Source organism: Felis catus, chromosome D2 (genome assembly GCF_018350175.1).
Source record: "Felis catus isolate Fca126 chromosome D2, F.catus_Fca126_mat1.0, whole genome shotgun sequence".
NCBI lineage: Eukaryota > Metazoa > Chordata > Mammalia > Carnivora > Felidae > Felis > Felis catus.
The window spans coordinates 4709354-4726104 of NC_058378.1; the positions used below are offsets into that span (position 1 = coordinate 4709354).

The window sequence follows — 16751 nt, forward strand, 5'->3', positions numbered from 1 at the left end:
AAAGTGAAAGACACTGTCATCACCATCAAGAGAGATGGTTTCCTTCATTCATTTCTCCTAAACACATCAGGTTCCTGATCAAAATAAATGAAATCTAGAAGTTCTGTGTCATACAATAAAATCATGCTTTCTGATCTCATGTAAAATTGTACCTTTCCTATATTTTATGCTGTATAAATCAGTTATAGTACACATTTCTTTTTTTTCTTTAATTTTTATTTATTTATTTAGGAAGGGATAGAGAGAGAGAGCATGAGCAGGGGAGGGCAGAGAGAGAAAGAGAGAGAGAGAGAGAGAGAGAGAGAGAATGAATTCCAAGCAGGCTCAGCACTGTCAACACAAAGCCTGAAACAGAGCTCAAATCCCCAGAACCATGAAATCATGACCTGAGCCGAAACCTAGAGTTGGATGTTTAACCAACTGAGCCACCCGGACTCCCCATACATGTTCCTATCAACTAGAAACTGTCAAAGCCTCATTTCTCAAAATTCTTGCCAAATGTAACCTTCTCTACGAACCCAACCTGGACCACCTCCAAAAAGAATGATTGTTCCCTCCTCGGAAAGAGCACTGTGCCTGTACATACCATCAGTCCTGTCATCATTAGAGAATATTAAGATTTCTTATTTACTTATTAGTATGGGTTAAACTGTGTCTTCCCTCCTCGCCAAATTCATGGGTTGAAACCCAACTCCAGTACCTTTAAAGAGGTGATTAAGTTAAAATGAGGCTGTTAGGGTGACCCTGAGCCAAAGCGACTGGTGTCCTATAACAAGAGAAAATCTGGACACACAAGAGACACACACACAGACACGTGTGTGCACAGAGGGGCCGCCATGCGGGGAAGCATGAAGGCAGCCATCTACAAGCCAAGGAGAGAGGCCTTGGAGGAAAGCAACCCTGTTAACCCCGACCTTGGATGTCCAGCCTCCAGAACCGTGAGAAAATAATTTCTGTTGTTCAAGCCACCCAGCCTGGGGTATTTCATTACAGCTGCCCCCACCTGACTATTTCCCTTGTCTGTCTCATTGAGGATGAGCTCCTTGAGGGCACCCACTGCGTCTCACAGGTGGTGCCCAGCACGGTGTCTGGAGCCTAGTAAATGTCCAGCAAGTGTTAGCTGAATGTATTTACTATGGAGGGAACGATATATCTGATTACATATAAAATTATAAATTAAAATAATTTATCAGAAGCTAAAAATTATGTTTAATTTGGAAGGAAATTGAAAAATAAGAAAAGGTATAAAGAAAAATATTTAAAAGCCATTTATAATCCCATCCTTGGGCATGACCCCTTTTAGTATTTTGGTATTTTTCTTTCCAGTTCTTTTTTAATATTGACATAAACTTTAAGATTTCAAATATATATAAATTAAATATAAACACATATAAATAAATCCTAAGAAATGTATATATAGACATACACACAGAATTTTATATTACTCTTTTTCCCTGAACTATTTATATTTATATTTATATTTATATTTATATTTAATCATATACATATATAACCATTGCCTGTATTATATAATCTTTAAGAACATACTTTTTAATAGTTACATAATGTTTTATCACATTTATCTATCAGAATTTAACTGTCTCTTATTTACATAGTTTCTGAGCTGATACTACAATAAGCCTCTTTGTATAAAAATCTTTACTCATGTCTCTACTATGTCCTTCAGATAAACTCGGTTAGGACTTGACACATGAATATCCAGCAGCTGTGATAGTATGGAAGGGTCATTCTAGCAGGGTCAGACTCAGACTGTTATCCACGACTTCTATAATTTTCTATCTGTAGAACAGACTGAAACACAACATGCCAAACTCTGCATATGGCTTTCCTATGGAAATGAGAACACTGAGGTCTGAAGATGAACAACAGAAAGCAACAGAAAAGTATATGCACTAGGTCTGCACAAACGCACACAAGAATCCACCGTTTTACTATAGAGGATGTTACGGAAGGGCTCACCCGTGTCATGTGATGATCCAGGTAAGAAGAGACACGGAGTCTCCTCTGGTCTCTCCCTTCAGAGAAGGGGAAAATTGCCGTGGTTGACTGTCACCTGGGGAGGCTTCAAAGAAGGGACGGACCAGGCACTGAAGAACAACTGAATAACTACAGATTACAAAGGAAAACAGCCCATATGTAGGAATCTGTGAGTATCTTACCTTCCATGGCAAAAGGGGAATTCATGTACTAGAAGAAATGGAGGTTGCTAATCATCTGACCTTCAAAGAGGGAGATTATCTGGCATTATACGGGGTGGGGGTGGTTTGTAACCTTAAATGAGGAAGAGGGAGGCAGAAAAGTCACAGTTGGAATAATGAAGTGTGAGAAAGACTCCATCAGGCATCCCTGGCTTTGAAGATGGAAGGAGCCAGGAGACTTCAGAGGCAGGCAGGGTTCTGAAACTGGAAAAGGTGAGAGAGAAATTTTCCTCTAGAGCATCCAGCAGGAGAGCAGTCTTGCTGAGACCTTGACTTTAGACCAGTGAGACTCTTATGTCAACTTTTAAAAAAGTTTTTTTCATGTTTATTTGAGAGAGAGAGAGAGAGAGAGTGAGAGAGGGGCAGAGAGAGAAGGAGACACAGAATCTGAAGCAGGCTCCAGGCTCTGAACTGTCAGCACAGAGCCCTATGGGGGGGCCTGAACTCATGCACTGCAAGATCATGACCTGAGCTGAAGTCGGATGCTTAACTAACTGAGCCACCCAGGTTCCCCTCTTATATCAACTTCTAATTTCCAGAACTGTTAAAATAATTAATTTGTATTATGTTAAGCCACGAATTTTGTCGTGATTTATTACAACAGCAATAGGAAATACACCATAAAAAAACAGAACTATACCAAAGGCACAAAGTCAAAATTCATGTGGGACATGAAATAAGCATATAGATTCAAGATTTCTGCAGGTGAACAGTGGGAGACAAGTCAAGGGAGCTAGCTTCAGGTGGGAAGGGAGGAAATTTGGAATGTCTTTCAAAATAATTTTTAAAGTTTTATCCTGCAGATGATAGAGGGCATTTAGGCAGGAGAGCGACATAATAAAAGTGATTATGTTTCAGCAAAATTAATCTGGTGGCATCACGTGAGGGAGATTTAATGGAGAAAGAGCAGCTAAGGTTTTAGAATAATCTGAGTGTGAGATGGTAAGCGCCTGGCCTGGGCAGCAGCTTAAATAGAAATGGATGCTGAGAGATGAGAAACATTACAAATGATAATCCACGTTCATATTCTTCCTGTATAGAGATCATTCTATAGACTTCCCCTAATTCCAGATTGTCAAGTGAAGTTCCAACGATGTAGGTGCACTGAGAGAAATCAAATGGTCCCTCAGTTAGAGCTCTCCACAGAGAACACATATCCCCTTTTAAAGTTTGTACCGTTCTACACTGAAGTACTTAGAACAAGACTGATGCTTTCTCTCGTTTCACCCCGTAAACCCAGATGATGAAAATGTATTATTGTCTAGTGAGAAGGGCTATGAAACGAATCGCCTGGTCCCAATGTCATTGCATCTATTTAAGCACGTAATTGACTACAGACAATGGGAAACTTCCTTCTTTCAGTAACTGGGCTAGACTTTGCCTTCACATACAAAATATTTTTTAGAGAAAAGAAAAAATAAACCATTTAATTCTGTTTTCAAAAGAGCCCATGACCAGATGAAACTGAAGACCGTTTTCCTAGTATTTTTACCAGTAGTTATTTTGACCTAAGTCAGTAGAATGATAAAGTTGCCACAAGAACTTCCCAATTTCCCTTGAGTGTGTGTGTGTCCACCTTATTTATAGCCTCTCTAGGTAAATTGCATGTGATCACTTGGGTGTAAACTTGTGAAAAGTAATGTATTTGTTGACAGGCCCCTTCCATAGTCTAATCCTACCAATCATTCCATTCCTTCCTGTAAGAGAGATTTTCTCCTTAGTATCTGGACTCAGAGTAGCTGCCCAGGTAGAGTTTGATGAATGGGTGACAGATGGATGGATTGATAAATGGATTAGAATCACAGGGTCAAATAATGTCCACGTTATCTACGGACTATGATGCGTGCAGCTGGGATGCTTCCTAACAACAGATTCCATCTCACTAGGAAACGTTCCAGCTGTTACTACACCAATTAATACTTGCAGTACCAAGTTTCTGTGAATTTGATGTGTCCCTCCGTTGAACAAAAGTGAGATTAGATATCTTCCAGGTTCATTATATTCATGTTTTTCCTCTTTGGCCGGCTGGGTGTTCATTTCCTGGGTCCATTTACATGGAGATCTGGGTACATATCTTAGGTAATTTACACACACTATTTATAAATAAGACCATTGTGGCAAATGTTTTCTTCAGTTTGCTATTTGTACTTTGGCATAAGTGATTTTAACAGGCAGAAACTTTATATTTTAATATGCTCAAAATCTTCTATATTTATAGACTCAGAAAGTTCACCCCAGAGGTATTTTACCTCACTCTCCTCACCATGCACTGTGGCCTGTGAGCCTTTTTGCACAACTTTCCACAGGCCTGGGTGCAGTCCCTTTATGGCCTTGCATATGGTGTCTCCTTGTCAGATGTTCTTCCCTCACATCTCCTTGTCTGTTCTTCGAAACTGGTTACCTCCTGCACCCCCTTCCTATCTTTATAGCTCAGCTCCAATATTCCTTCCTCAGGGATGTGGTCTACATCAGGTACTGTGGTCAACACTCTGCAGAGTATCTGAGTAGTAGTTATATAGTCTTAAAGCCAATCTTGAATTAATTTCTCTTTGGGTTAATGTCCATCCCTTTCAGCAGAGACTGGTTCTCCATTGCTCATCCTTAAACCCACAATGCCTTAGCAGGATGCCTAGCAAACAGACATTTTGTCAGTATTTATTGTATTAATTAATTGTGTTTAATTATGCAGTATTACCTAAAGAGGGGTGGCATCAATTCTGTTTTGATATGTTGGACTATTCTATTTTTTTCCATTTAATTCTTATCCCTCTGGATTTTATATGTTGGCATGTGTTGTTGAGTTAGCCCAGTGCTTCCCAGACTTATTGGATGGACCATGCCACTTGCCATCTTCAAACACATATCAACCCTCCAAAGAACTAAACTTCTGGAGGATACACTGCCAGAGTATTTGAAAACACTCTCTTGTTTGTACAGATGACAACCTAAGACACAGAGATTTACTTACACAGATGCAAAATTGAATCTTGATTCATAAATAACCGTGTCATAAAAATAAGCTACAAATGATCAGTGAAGGTGAATGACATAAAAATGATGAAAGAGGCAAATTTTGTAAAGCATCACACAAAAAAATGTAAGAGGTGCATTCTTAAATCTCATCCTTATACTTAAACTGATTAAGAGAAAAAATAGTCAGTTGGGTTCCTTGCTATGTACTGATGACCTGGCTAATTTATTTTGAGCAACTCAGTTAACCTTTTCACTCCTTATTGTGCACATTTTTCAAGGGAGAACAGTATATGAGTAATTTTCCATATCCAATATGTCTGGTTTTATAAAAAAAGAAAACTTATAAGCTGATGTCCATTATATGTATGTTAAAGGAACAATTATGTGAAAGGTATCTATTACGAATCATTACTAATTTGCAAAAGATGTGGAAATAAATCGCATGCAAAGCTATATTTTATACACATCTATATTAGAAAGATATTTATGAATATCTATACTATGGACTTTTATGGACATACTATAGTCCATTAAAGAATGGCTAAATATGAATAAAATAGAGAAGCTATCCTCAAAATACAGTATAAGAATTTAAAAGCAGAAAGATATATAAAAATATATTAACAAAAGACCAACTATAAAGTTTCTGAAGACACATGAAAATGGCGCTGTGAGAGTTACCAGTGAGCAGGGGTGGAAAGAAGGCACATTTCATCGCTTATATATAAGGTATAATTTAAGATTTGAATATATATATACATACTTTATATATGTATAAATATATAGTATAAAGTATATATATATTATATATATATAATAAAGTATATATATACATATATATGTATATATATATTATAAAGTATATATATACATATATATAAAGTGTATATATATATATGTATATATATAGATATTATATAGTCTGCCTTTCTTTCATCCACAAACCTTATTTAATGCCCGTGTGTTATTGTCTGACAGTACAAAAAATAAAGAAGTCCGTTCCTCTGCTAAGGAAGCTTCCAAATGTGAGAACAACTTGCACTATGTGAAATAAATGCCACAACAGAGGGACGTAAAAAGCCCCACTGACATCCAGAAAAGGCCAGTGAGACCATATGGGAGGCGGGCTTGCAAGACTGTTCAAGTGCTCGTGCATGGAGAAGACGAGTAAACCACTTTGATCAGAGGCAGCAGGGTCCACAGGGCAGGAAGGTACAAAAAAGAACACAAGGATTCGGTCATAAAAAGTAAGGCCATGATTTATGGACCACGTACTACATACCAAGCCTTGCACATCCTGTATCTCCTTCAATCTCGTAACAGCCAGTGAGAGAGTTCTCTACTCTCCTCATTTTAGGTATAAGGAAACTGAGACCCCCAGGGGTTGAGTAAGTCATCTAAGGTCCCAAGTGACAATTTGTGTGCTTGGACTCAGATTCAACTGTCTGACCACAAATGGCTCCTAATCATCGTGCCCGTGTAAGGACTGCCCTGGTTCGGCCCTCGCGCCTGGGACAGGATGGGTGGAAAACCATCACTGAGCCTGAAAGCAGATCAACCCCCCACAAGTGGCCCTGTGTGCCAGGTTAAAAAATGTTACAACAGTAACAGTGACAGCATTCGGAGGATGATCATTTATGAAGCATTCACGAAACACCAGGTAGTTCACTGAGAAGGGGAGAAAGCGGATGAGGCCCCAGAGGCCATGGGCACAGGATTTAAGGAGGTGCTGGCCTCTGGGCACTTCACATGTAAGGTCGTTTAGCCAGAAGCCCTAACGGTTGGAACAATACAACAGAGCAAGGACTCCCCCACTCTGGAGCAAGATGTTCTCAGCGCACAGGAAGAGAGGGTGACAGCCGCTTTGACCCCATTGGGATCCCTCACCCCCCTCTTTCCCACAGGGGCCAACCTAGGGGAGCTCGGGCCACTTCTGTCTGCTCAGGCACTCTGTGCCCCCTCAGGACCCACGGGAGCTTTTCCCCATTTTGACAAGGTCTAATATGTCGCTTAGCACCCGTGCCCCTGGAGGTCGGGGCATGGACACTGGCTAGATTTCCCGAGGCTGCGGAACACAGGGAAACACAGGCTGCCATGAGGGAAATGCAGTTCCACCGTCCCATCCCTAAGGAACCTCACTGCAGACGGCTGGCGGCAGGGGTCGGGCGTTTCATCAGAAGGGCAACTCCTCGAACGAAACGTGAACGTGACCAGCCACGGAAGGCACTCCCCGAATCAACAATATTGCACTTGGAAGTTTCCTGCAGACGATGTCTAAGGAATGTGCGAAACATCTTAGGAGAAGGTGGGTTTTGACACCTTGCAAGCCGGTGAGAGTCCCCTGCACAGGGGACGTGACCTGCCACATGACAACAGCGCCAGCCACACAGCCTCAGTCCTTTGCCTTTGCAGACGCACTCCTCTCTCCCCTTGGGCACAATTCAGAGATTAGAAACCAGGCAACCTGAACATCTGTGAGCCCGCAAATCCACATGTTGAAATCCTAACCCCCGTGTGATGATGCTCCTAGCTGATGGGGCCCTTGGAAGTGATCAGATCATGAGAGTCACCCTCTCTCAAAAGAGACCCCAGGAGGCTCTCTGGTCCCTTCTGACACATGAGGACACAGCAAGAAAACAACGTCTGTGAACCAGAAAGCAGACACCGAATCTGCCAGTACCTTCGTCTCGGATTTACCGTGCTCAGAACCACGAGCAACAAAGGTTTGTGGTTGAAGCCACCAAGCCACCATGCAGACTATGATAGTTTTGTTACAACAGCTTTGAACGGACTAAGACAGCCAGGAGGGCAGAAGAGATCTGGGAAAGAGAAAACCATCCGGATATCTTGAGGGATTGGTGAAGAGAAGCTTTAGGTTTGCCTTACGTTTGGACTTGCATACAACATGACGCTAGAATGTGCGTTTTAATTACTAAAGTGGGATTTCTCTAATGATTGAAATGAACTGGAGAAATTGTCCAGCCTACCTAAATTTAATCCATGTACAGAGAAAATAGAAACACTACACCAAGAGGAATTTCAAGGGCAGTGGGAAAAGGAAAAGAGGTGCTTCATAATTGCTCTCTGATGAGTCCTGTTTTTAAAAACTCCCTGGTTGGGGCGCCTGGGTGGCGCAGTCGGTTAAGCGTCTGACTTCAGCCAGGTCACGATCTCGCGGTCCGTGAGTTCGAGCCCCGCGTCAGGCTCTGGGCTGATGGCTCAGAGCCTGGAGCCTGTTTCCGATTCTGTGTCTCCCTCTCTCTCTGCCCCTCCCCCGTTCATGCTCTGTCTCTCTCTGTCTCAAAAATAAATAAATGTTGAAATAAAAATTCCCTGGCTGCGCCTTTATAATTGCCCTTAATCCTCACAGGAACAAACTGAGGCAGGTAGTTACCATCGTCTCAGTTTGCCTGGCAAGGCTCCGTCAGTGGCAATCTCACTCTGGCCACAGGAGAGGATGTACAATGTAAACATAATAACGTGCATACTCTTGGCCACGGGAATTAACTTGGAAAGGAGTAAGTGGCCCAGGGGAGGGCATTCACCTCTGCACCATTTTCCTGACTGTACCTAATAGGCAAAAGAGCCTCTCGTGTTGGAGCTGATGGTTTGCAAGCCTAAGGAGGTCAGTGCCCTCCCTATTCCCTTCCACATGGGGAAAGACTAGCCACAGTTGGAGAGAAGGAAGTCAATACAGACACACACACACACACACACACACACACACACACACACAGCAACCAAAAAGGAGGAGGATCCAATCCTTGGACCCCGTCATTTCTGACACTAACTTTTCTTTCCTGTGTCCCAGTTCTAGAAGCCAATAAATGCATCTTTCTTAAGTAAACCAGTTAGATCTGTCTTCCTGTCAATTTCATCCAAAAAATTCTGAACTATTACAATTACAAAAATATTTAACTGAGGATGAGGCTAGAAAGATAAGCTGTCTTCCTCAAGGGCATAAATGCTGTAAGTGGCAAAAAGTGAACTAGATTTCTGGATCTTTCTGACTGCATAGTCTTTGATCTCAACAAATAAATCTATTTTGTGAAATTTCAAGGGCACCATTGAGGATTTTTTTTTCAAGTAGGCTCCAACACCCAGCATGGAGCCCAACACAGAGCCACTCATGAGTCTGAGATCAACACCTGAGCAGAAATCAAGAGTCTGGCACTTAACCGACTAAGCCACCTAGGCACCCTACCACTGAAGTTTTAGGAGATTTTTTAAAAAGTATGGGGCGCCTGGGTGGCTCAGTCGGTTAAGCATCTGACTTCGGCTCAGGTCATAATCTTGCAGTTTCTGAGTTCAAGCCCCGCGTCCAGCTCTGTGCTGACAGCTTGGAGCCTGCTTTTGATTCTGTGTCTCCCTCTCTCTCTCTTTCTCTCTCTCTCTCTCTCTGCCCATCCCCTGCTCATGCTCTGTCTCTGTCTGTCTCTCTCTCAAAATAAATAAACATTAAATTTTTAAAAATTATAAAAAAGTAGTTGGGCTTCTGCTTTTCCTCCTTCTTACCCCTTTCTCTTCTTTTCTTTTTTCCTGCCTTCCTTTCTCTTCCCCTTCAGAGCAATTTGGTCCTAATGTCCATGTGCACCTTGGGCAGGGTGGGTGACAAGGAAGGAGGAGACTGGGTGAAGGGGACATCCGCGGGGACATGGCCCCCCCATGAGCAGTCAGAGCGGACCAGGGCTACCCTCTCAGTGTGGCCAAAGGATTAAGACTGAGCCCCATGTCTCTGTTTCAATCTTTGCCTCACTTGGTGTTTTTCTCTTCTCTTTCTCCAGCCCTCCCCTATTTTTAGTTTACTTTTTGCAACTCCTCCTCCATCTAAACCTTGAAAAACTGCAGGAAGTGCAGAAGCATCTTTTGAAAGTACCATTCTGCCCGTTGCCACGAAGGAATGGAGCCAATGATCCCCAGCAAGAGGCATGAAAATCCGAATAATCCCCATTCTTTTCCATTGAAGTTTTTGTAGCAGATGAAGAGAAGACGAAGAAAACTTCAAGGTGGGCCCGACCACAAGCACACAGACACCTCTCCTTGCCTCCCCCCCCCCCGAGAAAGCCCAGCCGTGCTCCCATCTGGGCGTTGCCTTGATGTGCACAGAGTCATAAAGCCTTTCACCACTGCTTGGGTCGATAAACTACTGTTGTTCCTTGACAGCACCCATGTACAGAGGGACCCATGGTCCAGCGTGCAGCGGCGGAGACGAGGGGATGAGAAGACACCCACAAGAGGGGCAGCGCGTGTGGGGCATCCGAGCACAGGGGCAGAGGGGGCATCCGTGTAGGACACAGAGTTCGCGACCTCATCTGTGATCGAGAAATCCCGGAAGCTGCGAAGGTAAGGGATTTTTACAAATGTGCTGACGCATCCTTTAATATCGAACACAGGATGTGTCGATCCAAAATGAGGATGTGTTGATCCAGAATGAGAATTATGTGATGAATGAATGAGTGAATAAGCAGGGCATCTGCAAGACAGTTAAGAACACAAATGTGAAAACATTATTAATTCTAGCGTTAGCTGATTTTCCCTCCTTTTAAACAGGGGGAAACACATTTTTGTTTTATTAAGCCATGAAGTTGTTAGGGATTTGGTTTCCTTGATGAGAGAACTCTTCTGTTTCATGAATGTTAATCCTCTGTATCCAAAATGCCACTCTAAAGAAATACTTAGCACCACAACAATAAGACAAAGGCCCGAGTAAAGTAAACATTCCAGAGGCCTTCAGAGGTTAAATAGGAATCTGGAAATAATTATCCTATTGCTAAAAAATAAATAACATATGGAAAATATAAGCAGTGGGGGAGGACTTCCTCTTTTTAAGCAGAATTTTATTCTTAAAAATTTTTTTGACAAAATAATATTTGACTGATGTAGTCTAAAAAGTAAAGCAATAATATAATTATTGTTTGGTATTAATATTATTGTGTTCATAACCTACTTTTTATCATTTAGAAGTATTCCCTGTATATGAAATCATGGTACTTAATATTATTTTTTGCCCCACTTTTTATTATACAAAATTGTTCACATTGTATATAAAATGATTTAATTTGAGGTACAGAAGAGAGATTGACACATATATATATAACCCATCACCCAGTCAAGAAAATTTAAAAATAAACAACAACCTGGATTTATTCTATGGCCTCATTTTCTGTCTCTCTCTCTCTCTCTCTCTCTCTCTGTCTCTCTCTGTCTCTCTCTCTCTCTCTCTCTCTCTCTCACTTCTATTATTCTGTGAGCTTCTTCAAGAAGGCGTCTAGACTATGACCCCTTCCTCCTTTTGTCCACCTACAGCTGTCTGGTTTCTGTCCGCACCACCCCACCAAAACCGCACTCACCCAGAAATTGTTCTGGGCGCTAAATCAGAGGGAAAATTCTTAGTTCTTAATTTACTTGACCACTAAGAACATTTAGCACCACTGCCCACTTCTTGAAACTCTACAGTCTTGGTTGTTCCCCACACTACATTCTTTCCAAATTTCTTCCTGATTATTTGGCCCCACCTTACCCTCTTTTCCTCTTCCTTACTCCATTGTCTTTCCCTGTTGCTAACGTTAGGATTTTTTCATCCAGTCACCTGAGGAAGAACACTGGGCATCACCCTGGACTGCTGACCTCCCTTCTGCCCTCATAGTCTACTAATTCCAAATATATCTCCACCCTGTCCCCATATCCTTTCCCACTGCTGCTATCTTACTAAACACTCTCATTATCTCTCAGCAAGTGATTCTAAGAGGTTCCTAACTAGTCTCCCGCTTTCCAGCCAGACCCCCCACATTCCATCCTTCAGAGCTGCCACCAGCATGACGGTACCCCATCACTCCCCACTAACAACCTTTCCGTGGTTTCCCATTAATTGCAAGATAAAGCCCGAGCCCTTTGGGACAGCCGGCATACTACATTTCCCTCTCTAAAGTCTTTCCCTTTCCTCTGTAAACTGGCAAGTCTCCTTCCTGCACCACTAATCTACGAAGCTGGTTCTTCTGTACTCTTTTCAGCCTACTCTGCACCATAATCATCTGCTCCCGTAGCTGTTATATCTACAGCTCAAACCTCTCTTCTGAATATTAAAACACTGTATTCAACTTCTCATTGGACATCAGTCTTCGTTAAATCAGAGAGAAAATTCTTAGTTCTTCATTTACTTGCCCACTAAGAGCACTCGGCATCACTGCCTATTTCTTGAGACTCTACAGTGGCATTTTGTGTGTCTAAAACGTCGTCATCTTTCTCCCCAAATGTGCTACTCTCTTTGCTACGTAGGTGACTGGCACCACCTAACTGTCCTCTGCAGAAAACCAGAGCCCTCCCTTGTGTCCTCCTCTTTCTTATTTGCCACATGTCCATTTTCTATTCGGTACAGTTGATTCTACTATCAATATAATTTAAACGGATTCACTCACAAGCACCTACACTGTAAGTGGGAACTAAGTCAGAAGTGCACCGTTCTCAACCAGCTCAATATCCCGTTTCGTTGCCTCCACCTCTATTACCACGTGACTTCCTCAAGCCATTACCCAATATCCTGCAGACTGAATTGTATTTGTAAACTAAACACTTGAACATTATACCTCTGCTCAAAACCCTTCAACAGGTCCCTGTGATCAACCATGAGAACCTAAATTCATTTGCATGACCTCCACAAGCTTCTCCATGAGTTCTTTGATTTATGTCATGACTTCTGCCCCAAAGATGGTACACATTTGCTCCCCTGCGTCCGAAACCCCTATGTGTTAACCGGGCCTTAGAAAGTGAATGGCTTCAAACCTGACCAAGGGTTATCATTTTTGTTTCTGAAAACGAACGTATAGTATCATGAAACCAAATAAAAATACAAAAGTGAGGGTCGCCTGGGTGGCTCAGTGGCTTGAGTGCCTAACTCTTGATTTTGGCTCAGATCATGATTTCACTGTTTGTAAAATCAAGCCTGCATTGGGCTCTGCACTGACAGAGCCTCTCTCTCTCTCTCTCTCTCTCTCTCTCTCTCTCTCTCTCAAAATAAATAAACAAACATTTAAATAAGTGGTAACAGAAAAGAATAGGGCTTTACATGTTTACATTTCGACTTTTATGAAAAAAAGGTAACAAATGGCTAGCAGCCATTTCTGTGTACTTAAAACAGAAAAAAAAAAGGCATTATAAAAGTGGCTTGATAACTAGAGAGCTATTGTTATATTTATTAATTAATGAAAAAAAAAGCCCAGAAATGGACCCCACAACTATATGGTCAACTCATCTTCAACAAAGCAGGAAAGAGTATCCAATGGAAAAAAAGGCAGTCTCTTCAACAAATAGTGTTGGGAAAACTGGACAGCGACATGCAGAAGAATGAAAACTGGACCACTTTCTTATAACATACACAAAAGTAAATTTACAATGGATGGAAGATTTAAATGTGAGAGAAGAAACCATCAGAATCCTAGAGGAAAACACAGGCAGGAACCTCTCTGACGTTGGTTATCGCACCTTCTTACTAGACACATCTTCGGAGGCAAGGAAAACAAAAGCAAAAGTGAACTATTGGGACCTCGTCAAAATAAAAAGCTTCTGCACAGTGAAGGAAAAAATCTACAAAACTAAATGGCGACCTTCAGGATGGGAGGAGATATTTGCAAATGACATATCTGATAAAGGGTTAGAATCCAAAATCTATAAAGAACTTATCAAACTCAACACCCAAAAAGGAAATAATCCAGTTAAGAAATGGGAAGAAGACATGAATAGACACTTTTCTAGAGAAGACATCCAGATGGCAAACAGACACACGAAAAGATGCTCAGCATCACTGATCATCAGGGAAATAGAAATCAAAACTACAATGAGATACCACCTCACACCTGTCAGAATGGCTAAAATTAACACAGGAAACAACAGATGTTGGCAAGGATGAGGAGGAAGAAGAATACTCTTACACCGTTGGTGGGAAAGCAAATTGGTGCAGCCACTCTGGAAAGCAATATGGAAGTTCATCAAAAAGTGAAAAATAGAAGCGCCCTATTTCTATTACACTACTAAGTATTTACCCAAAGGATACAAAAATACTGATTTGAAAAGACACATGCACCCCTACATTTATAACAGCATTCTCAATAGTTGTCAAATAATTGAAAGAGCCCAAATGTCCATAGACTGATGAATGGATAAAGAAGATGTGACGTATATGTGTGTGTACACACACACACACACACACACACACACACACACACAATGAAGTATTACACAGCAAACAAAAAGAATGAAGCCTTGCAATTTGCAACAACGTGGATGGAACTAGAGTGTATTATGCTAAGCGAAATAAGTCAGGCAGAGAAAGACAAATATATGATTTCACTCAGATGTGGAATTTAAGAAACAAAACAGATGAATAGAGGGGAACAAAAAGAGAGGCAAACCATATAACAGACTCTTAACAATACAGAACAAACTGGAGGTTGCTGGAGGTGTGTTTGGTGGGCAAGTGATGGTCTAAATGGGTGACAGGTACTGAGGAAGGCATTTGTTGGGACAAGAACTGGGTGTTATATATAGTGATGAATCACTAAATTCTACTTCTAAAACTAATACTACACTGTATATTAACCAACTAGAATTTAAATAAAAACTTGAAACAAAAAAAATTTAAACTATTACTTAAATTTAGTAGCTGTAGATTTAGGCTGGAATATTTTGTTTCCTTCAGGAATATTTTTATCAAAATGATACTTATTATAAATGAGTTATATTTTCAAAAATAAATAAGTAAATGGGAAAAATAAATCTACTTCTTTGCAATATAATTTAGGTTAAAAAGGACAACAGTCAGGCTTTTTTTCCCCTCAGTTAATTGTAAATTATTCCCCTAGAGTAAAAAATCTAAAATTGTACGTATGGTTTTTTTTTCCCACTAAGAAACCTTGAATTTTAACAGTTAAATTCCTTCCTCTTTTACAGACCCTGTCTTCACTGAACATCATTTGAAACAAATTGATATTTTTGAATCTTGGCAATACTCCAGGGACAACATTACCAGCAATGAAATTTCTTCCAAAAATCCAGAGAATGCAGTGAGAGACTAATCTGGGCTCAGTTAATTATATGTTTGTAAAGCACTCTGCGGGGTGTTTTTTTCCCTCACATATTTATTTTTAACACAAACATATACACTCTGCTGACGGCAGTACAACCATGGTCATAGCCTCTAAACACCATGAGAGTTTATCACCTGCATTTATTTATTGAGCATTCAACAAGTATTTACTGAGCGCCAGGCTGAGACACGCTTGACTCCTACCTTCATGGAGCTTAAGTTCTAATAAACGGCGTTCACTGAACTATGTTCCATGCGTTTGTTGTGTTAAATGTTCTACTTCCGTCTTCTCCTTTAAGCCTTTAAGGTCACCATAAGGAAGCGACTATTTATTATTACTGCCTTTATTGTTCTTCTTACTATTTTGTAGACAAGAAGACAGGACTTGGAGGGATGAGCAACTGACCAGAAGTTCGAGGGAGGCAGTGGTGTGTTTAGCTCAAAACTCAAAAATCGTCTTCTTTGTAAGTAGTATTGGCCACACACAGCATTAGCCAATGAGCTGCAAAAAGTTTTTAGGTGGTGTTTCCGAATGAAGCTCCTTAAGTAGTGCATGCTTCAGCTGGCGGATGCCCTTCTGTCCTTTGGAGTTCTTTGTTCCTTCCGCTGAGATTGGACAAAGGGGTTCATAGTGACCATGAAGAGAAAGACCACAGAGATGGTAAAATGGCGCAGCGTCAGACAGCCCACCTCTGTTGAGGCGCACACCGGGTCATATCACCCCCTTCTGCAGTGTGTCCACACCGCACAGGAACAGAAATCCATCTCTTTGCTTGTTTACAAAGCCCACCGTGAACTGCTTCCTGCCTGCCTCTCTGGGCTCATCCCAACCTGTCTCTTCTCTGCCTCCAGAAACCAACACAGGTGGCCTTCTTTCTGCTCCTAGAATGTGCCAAGCAGGCTCTTCAGGGCCTTCACACCTGCCGCTCAGGATACTCTATGGTTTCTGCTTCTCTGCCTGACCGACCCTTCTGGCCAGGCACATCTTAGCTTCTTGTCATTACTTCAGAGACGTCCCCTAACCACCTACTCTACGGCAGCCACCAGTAATTCCCTATCACGACCTAGCCTAACTCTCTGTGCAGGACGTAGGACTATCATACTTCTTCGTGTCTATTTCCTCCTTGACTTGTGTGTTGTGTCGATCACCTACCGCACTTCCACCAAATATGAACTTTTGTGTCCACTAAGCAACCTCTGGCACATACATAATGCCTAGCACGTAGTCAGAGCTCAGGAAACATTTGCCACATCGATGTGTCGTGCACCAAACCTCCTCCTAAGAGATATAAAACACTCTAAGTGGAAATCTCTACATTTATCTCATGCAGGTTCTATAATTTATACTACTGAAAATACTTCAGCATATTTCACTATACAAACCAACATTCCATATTTTCATTTCCTCAATTATCCTTCACTCTGATGACATCAATGCCAGAATAATGAGAAGAAGAGAACTCAGAGCAAGACCAAAAGCA

The 16751-nt window shown here is 41.4% G+C and overlaps 2 long non-coding RNA genes across 4 annotated transcripts in view; one reads left to right on the top strand and one right to left on the bottom strand.

The window, feature by feature from the left end:
• Nucleotides 1-16751, bottom strand: part of LOC102902289 — a 111276-nt gene that overhangs the window by 61482 nt on the left and 33043 nt on the right. The gene's annotated exons all lie outside the window — the stretch shown is intronic.
• LOC109492940 lies at nt 1608-15514 on the top strand. Of its 2 annotated transcripts, none has more exons than XR_002736683.2 (4): nt 1608-2167; nt 9977-10198; nt 10356-10535; nt 15135-15514. It is a non-coding gene; the product is annotated as an uncharacterized LOC109492940 (long non-coding RNA). The 2 variants fall into 2 exon arrangements; XR_006586824.1 differs by having other exon boundaries at nt 1608-2001.